Below are 7,500 nucleotides of genomic sequence, written 5' to 3' on the forward strand. Positions count from 1 at the left end.
GCACCGTGACTGGCTCGGCCGCGGTAAACCAATTCTGCCAGGTTTCAAGCCTTTCTAAAACGACGCATGGAATTCGGTTCAGTACAACTCTTATGTTTCTACAGTGAGTGGTTATCTGAGTGTCTGCACAACGCCTGGTACGGAGCTCACACCTTCGTGACTCACCGCCAGTCTTGCTCACCAAACTTGGTCCGCTAGATCACCTATTGCCATTACTCATCGGCGCTCCAGCATTCCGTGAAACCATACCTTACAAATTTAACCCTCTCAATGTTCATTATTTTCTCCTACAGCTGCCCTGTTATTTATTTGTGCGTGACTATGAAAATACTTCACAATACTCTAAAAGTCGAAGAGTTGATAGAGGGCGACCAAAAAAAAAAAAAAAAGTGTTAAAATCTGAAAATAGGATGCGCAAGTGACCATTGGCGCACCAGGACGAGGCAGCTCTTACTCGTATTTGTTAATCTGAGAAATGTGTTGGTCACTGAAGCTGGAGTGACGATGGTGATGATGGTATTGGCGATAATCGCAGCTCAACAACGAGGATGACGTGATGAATCTCCCCAATTCTCAGCAATGAGCAGAGGCTGTTGTTTGCAAGCCATGGCGTCACCGTGGTATCAGACGAGCTGCTTGTGGTGTCTATCAAAGATATTTAGCATTTTATTTCATTTGCGTTCCCTAAAGAGCATGCTTCCCACATTTTTCTCTAAGTAGAACATAGAGAAATAAGGGAAGCTGTAAGAATAGGAAGCGGGAAGGCCTAAGTGTGAGTTTCTACGGAAAAATGCAAACCTATATCAGTCTGTCACCGATAACCATAAATTCATCTAGTATATTAAAACTTCGTAATGACTCCCCTCCAACACCTTCCTTGCCGAGTCTATCCCAACCACACATTTCTTTCCAGCACTGCCAGCCGTACGCACGAATGTTGCAATATAAACATGTTGTCTCTGCCAGTATTACAAGTGCTATCTATCATGTGTATGGCATTATATTGTTAGCGCTATTACGGTTCGTTCACTGATTAATTTCGGCAAGGGAGTCCTGCCCCGTATGTTATTTGACCTTCGCCGCGTCACGTGTATCGCATCGTGAGGGCACAAGAAAAGCAACATAACAGGATATACACCGTGGTAAGTGTCCAGGTGTTGGCAGCCTCGGTGGTGTGTATCGCAGAGATGGGGGGATAAAAACATATGTAAAAAAATAAATAAAATGAAAGCAGGAAGTTAATACTGATGATGATGATGATGATAACGGTGGTGATGGTGGTGGTGGTGGTGGTGGTGGTGAGAAAGAAAAAAAAAAAAAAAAACGAAGAACACCATCGCGCCCCAGTCTAAAAGCAAGCCCGACAGTCGGTAACAGATCTCCGTATAAATAACAGACGAACACCCATGAAAAACATCCTTGAATACACACACACACACACACACACACACACACACACACACACACACACACACACACACACACACACACACACACACACACACACACACACACACACACACACACACACACACACACACACACACACACACACACACACACACACACACACACACACACACATGACACAATAGGAATGTTATCATGTTATAAGCCAAAAATCTTGACCCAATGTCTTCACTGGCATCTCTCTTTGTGTCTTTACTTCACTCTTTCTTTTCGTTGCCTTTCTCTCTCTGCCTTTACCTTCCCACCCTCCCTTCTTCCCTCCCTTCTTTGTATTTCTTATTTATATATTTCTGTTGATACATGAGTGTTGTGTATGTTATTATTGTTATTTTTCATTGTGTTTACGGGTTGTAGAGGTATTTGGGTACTTCACCTCTAATCTAAAAAGCAAACAAACCAATTGTCTAACTTAAGAATCACAAGTTAATTAAATCACTCTTATATTGCACAATACACAATTTCTAGTGTCACTGTCACTCACGAAGCCAATGCTGGCTGGTATTCCTCTTCGTGACTTTCCTTCACTTCTTTCCTTCCACGAGTGTCTATCTGTGTTAAGTAGATTCCCTCCCTCTCCCATTTTCTTCCCTCTCCTTTCCGGCCATAAATCCTTACTCTACCTCCGTTCTTTTACTCCTTCGCACACTTTTTTTTCTTCACCCTCACGTATTATTCACCTCACATTTTTCCTTCTTAACTTAATCCCTATCTACTTCTCCCGTCCTTACTCTTTTATCTCCCGCTCCTATCTTTGTTTACATATTCCTCCTCACTTCAGCCCTCCCTCCTTACTTATCGCCATCGTACTATCATTGTTTTCCCTACCTTCCCTACTACCTTTTCTCCCCCATGCTATTCCCTTCGCCCTCCTTCTCTTATACATTTTTCCTCTTTACCTACTGGCTCACTACCCTACCTCAACTTTTATTGCCGTCATTACCTGCCTTCTCCCTCCTCCTACGTGAAAAAAGCAAGGTGAAGTCGAAAAGGCAGAGGAATGGAGAGGAAGAGAGAAAAGGGGAAAGAAGATAAAGGTTACGAAGAATAAGAAAGAGGAATTAGAAAGGCCGGCTGAATCACTGACCGACTGACTGACTGGTTGACTGGTTCATTTTTCTACCTCAGAATAACAGGAACACTATGGCGCCGGATTTTGAGACTGTTGAAAAAGAGGAGAAAAATAACTCAAACCAACAACTAAAACGATCCAAAAGCTTATAAAGGAACTATTAGATACACTTGAGAAAGGATCACAAAGGCACCACACGTCGAAACAGTTACAAACAAAGGGATTCAAGCCTAAAACTAATGGAGACGTAAAGTATATATGTATATATATATATATATATATATAAATATATATATATATATATATATATATATATATATATATATATATATATATATATATATATATATAAAATAAATAAATAAATAAACGACAATCAAATACAATCTACCATACACTGAGGTAAAAAATAATTGCAAATAGAAATATAGGTTACGTGAAAGGAATACAGAGAGGGCGGGGCAGGGCGGGGCAGCAGGGCAGGGTGGGGCTGGTGGATGACTGGGGGGCGGGGAGGGGTCAGGTAGAAAAGATAGATTGATTTTACCTCAGAATATTTCCCGGCAGAATGGCAATCAGGTCAGTGACACCAGGAGAGAGAGAGAGAGAGAGAGAGAGAGAGAGAGAGAGAGAGAGAGAGAGAGAGAGAGAGAGAGAGAGAGAGAATGGCGTAGGAGTAGAATTATACGGTAATGAAATTGAGATGAAGAGATAACAGATAAAAGAAAAGAAAAGAACAAGAGGAAGGAGAGTAAGAGGAGGAGGAGGAGGAGGAGGAGGAGGAGGAGGAGGAGGAGAAGGAGGAGGAGGAGGAGGAGGAGGAGGAAGAGAAGGAGGAGGAAGATAATGAAGATTCCTATATTGGAAATCCTTTGACATCGATGCATTTCCTGGGTGCAAAAAAAATAAAAAGAAAAGACAAGGAAGAAGGGAGGAAATGAGAGAGAGAGAGAGAGAGAGAGAGAGAGAGAGAGAGAGAGAGAGAGAGAGAGAGAGAGAGAGAGAGAGAGAGAGAGAGAGAGAGAGAGAGAGAGAGAGAGAGAGAGAATGGGTGAGGATCGTCATTAATGAAGACACTTCGCCTATCTGTGGGGGAAGAAGGGAAGGAGAGAAGGAAGGAAAGAAAGGAAGGAAGGAAAGAAGGAAGGAAATGAATAAATGAATAAATAAATGAATATATAAATAGAGAAAGAAAGAAAGAAAGAAAGAAAGAAAGAAAGAAAGAAAGAAAGAAAGAAGGAAGGAAGGAAGGAAGGAAGGGAAAAAGAAAGAAGAAATGAAAAAGAAGGGAGACAAGAAAGAAGAAAAAATCAGACAATTTGCCCTTTTACAAATCACCTTAATATCAAAATGAAAGAAGGAAGGAAGGAAAGAAAGAAAGAAAGAAAGATTGAAAGAAGGAAAGAAAGAAAGATTGAAAGAAGGAAAGAAGGAAGGAAAGAAAGAAAAAGATTGAAAGAAGGAAGGAAGGAAGGAAGGAAAGAAAGATAGAAAGAAGGAAGGAAGGAAGGAAAGAAAGATTGAAAGAAGGAAGGAAGGAAGGAAAGAAAGAAAGATTGAAAGAAAGAAGGAAAGAAAGAAAGAAAGATAGAAAGAAGGAAGGAAGGAAGGAAAGAAAGATAGAAAGAAGGAAGGAAGGAAGGAAAGAAAGATTGAACGAAGGAAGGAAGGAAAGAAAGATAAAAAGAAGGAAGGAAGGAAGGAAAGAAAGATAGAAAGAAGGAAGGAAGGAAGGAAAGAAAGATTGAAAGAAGGAAGGAAGGAAGGAAGGAAAGAAAGATAGAAAGAAGGAAGGAAGGAAGGAAAGAAAGATTGAACGAAGGAAGGAAGGAAAGAAAGAAAGATTGAAAGAAGTAAGGAAAGAAAGAAAGATTGAAAGAAGGAAGGAAGAAGAAAAGAAAGAAAGATTAAAAGAAGGAAGGAAGTGAAAAAAGAAAGGAAAGAAGGAAGAAAAAAATCAGAAGCTTTACCCTAACTTTTAGATATCACCCTAAAAATTAAAATACATAAACAAAACTCAGAAAAAAGAATCTCTAAAGAATAAAGGATGCCAAAATAAAACACGGGAGTAAACAAACACACGGGACCTCGATCCAGAAAGGCTGACCTTAACAAATCACTGGCAATCAAACGGAAAAACCAAACCAAACCAAACAAAAAACAAATAGCATAGGACGAAGGACGAGAAGTGGTGGGGGGGAAAAGACAGACAAAGATGACTGATACGCTAAACAGAGTGAGAGAGAGAGAGAGAGAGAGAGAGAGAGAGAGAGAGAGAGAGAGAGAGAGAGAGAGAGAGAGAGAGAGAGAGAGAGAGAGAGAGAGAGAGAGAGAGAGAGTGTGTTATGCAAGAAGACGTGTTGCATACTATAGCATAAAAAAAGACACTTGTTAGCAATGGCACACACATACATACTTGTTACTCGTGTTAAGACAGCGAGGTGTATGACAAGTGAAGAGGAGGTAGGAATGTAGGTGAGGAGGAGGAGGGGGAGGAGGAGGAGGAGGAGGAGGAGGAGGAGGAGGAGTGTGAGTATGATTTAGTGGACGTCAGGCTGAGCTTCGTTAAGTAGGTTGCAGGACAAGACGTAGCCGTATACAGGTGTTATTAATTGGTGGTGAAGGTGCTGGTCATTCCTATCTGTGCGAGGAATTTTAGAATTTTTTAGGATTTATTGGCATATTCCATTATTACAATGGTTTTTCTCACATGTATATAAATAAATTCAGCGATAGGGCTACAAAAGAATAATGAGTCAAGTTCACATGAGTGGTAAAGTTTACAGGAGGAGGAGGAGGAGGAGGAGGAGGAGGAGGAGGAGGAGTTGTGGTAAGTCTTCTCCTGTCACGTATTACCAGCCCCCCTCGTCCGTCTTATCCTCTCAAAAAAGTAAATAAATAAATATACATACAAATGAAAAAAATAAGGAGATAAATAAATGAATTAAACCAGTGGTTCCCAAAGTGGGCGGTACCGCCCCCCTGGGGGCGGTGGAAAGATCTGGGGGGGCGGTGAGGAAGAAGGGGGCGGTAGGGGGGCGGCAGGGTGGCATGAAGAACAATTATTATTAACTTTTTCTTCTTTACAAAATCTGAATGACAAAATCTATGTCACAAACACTAAGCTAAAGGAACACATAGGCAGTTTTAAGAAAATAAATTTGAAGTAAGATTTATAAACGAATGCTTTATTTTGTTACGTAGTCCGAAGTCGAAGTCAGAAGTTCGAACGTTTGTTTGACGATTTGTACACAACACGTGCAGCAGGACGAGTCAGTGGACGACGCATCAGGGTTCGGTTACCGCACGCCGCTCTGGCCCAGTCAGATCCGACAGTTAAAACTGCTAAAAAATAAATTGGTTTACTAAATTGGGGTTTATTTGTGAAATACACATTTGTGTTTAACCTTTCTCTTTTCAAATTGCAGCATACCAAATATCAAGAAAGAGGTGTTTGTTTCCATATGTGTCTGTGTGTGTGGGGGGTGCGCTAGGAATTCACCGGGGAGCCAAGGGGGCGCCAGCCTGCAAAAGTTTGGGAACCACTGAATTAAACAAAATAAATAATCTGAAATGAACAGATTGATATATAAAGACAAAAATTGATAAAATGAAGAAAAAAATCAAAGTAAAGAAAGATGAAAACATTGGTACGAATTTTGAATAACTTGCGTAATCCTTGCCATAAGTCTCCTCCTCCTCCTCCTCTTCATCTTCCTCCTCCTCCTCCTCCTCCTCTTCGTCTTTCTCTTCCTCCTCCTCCTCCTCCTCCTCCTCCTCCTCCTATTCCTGTGATATTCTTTAACGATATGAACGAAGAAATAAACGGCATAATGAAATTCCAAACGACACTGAGTTAAGTAAAGCAGCTTCAGTGGTGTGGTGGCAGACGCTGCAGTGTGGAGGGAGTGCGGTGACGGGGAAGAGCCTTCTGCTGTACTGTCCTTTCTTTTTTCCTGTAGCTGGTCATAAGTATACTAGTTCTCAAAGCAGCATTGCAAGAACCAAAAGATGTGTTGTTGTTTCATTATCCTTTGCAAAACTTTGTAATCCCTTTTTTCCTCCTCATCCTCGTCGTTCTTTTCCTTGATGCTAAGGCCAAAGAGAACGGGGCGCTCTCCTTTTCCCTTCTTTATTAATGGCTTCTTTCTAACCTCTTCGTCATCTTGTCCTCCCCCCATTCTCTCTCTCTCTCTCTCTCTCTCTCACTCTTTTTCTCATCCAAATTCAATTTCATTAACCATCTCCCTTGCTATTCCCCTTCCTCCTCCCACGTCCCCCTTCCCAATCCCTAATCCCTTACCCTTATCACCATAATTATCTCCCTGCACCTTCCCTTCCTCCCTTATCCTCCTCCTCCCTCCCTCCCTCCCTCCCCTCCCTCCTTTCACTCTATAAATACCCGGACACCACATCGCTGGCATCGTTTTTCGGGTCACGCTTAATCTTTGCATCACGAAGATAAAGAGTTGAGCGAGAGACACACTCACAAAGGCGGCGGGGCGTGACATATGAGAGAGAGAGAGAGAGAGAGAGAGAGAGAGAGAGAGAGAGAGAGAGAGAGAGAGAGAGAGAGGGGGGGGGGAAGGAGGGCACGATCGCGTGGCTCAGAGGGTGTGACGCCTTGCCTTTGCCTTCCTCAGTGCCACCTACACGAGACAATACTGAACCTGAAGAAGGAGGAGGAGGAGGAGGAGGAGGAGGAGGAAGAGGCAACCTGGATCAGTGCCACGTGGGTACTTGAGAGTGACGTCAATAAAGGAGGCGATGGTGATGGTGGTGGTGGTGGTGATTAGGACATGGAAACGGATTTAGTAAGGAGAGGTGATGTAACGAGAAGGAAGGTGGAGAGAGAATGATAATGAAGGAAGGAAACGGGAAATGAGCAAAGAGAGAGAACGAAGATGGAAAGAAGGGACGAATGGAGAGGGAAAGAGTGTAAATTGGAAAAGACAGGGAGA

The sequence above is a fragment of the Portunus trituberculatus genome, chromosome 31, assembly GCF_017591435.1.
Source record: "Portunus trituberculatus isolate SZX2019 chromosome 31, ASM1759143v1, whole genome shotgun sequence".
Classification (NCBI taxonomy): domain Eukaryota; kingdom Metazoa; phylum Arthropoda; class Malacostraca; order Decapoda; family Portunidae; genus Portunus; species Portunus trituberculatus.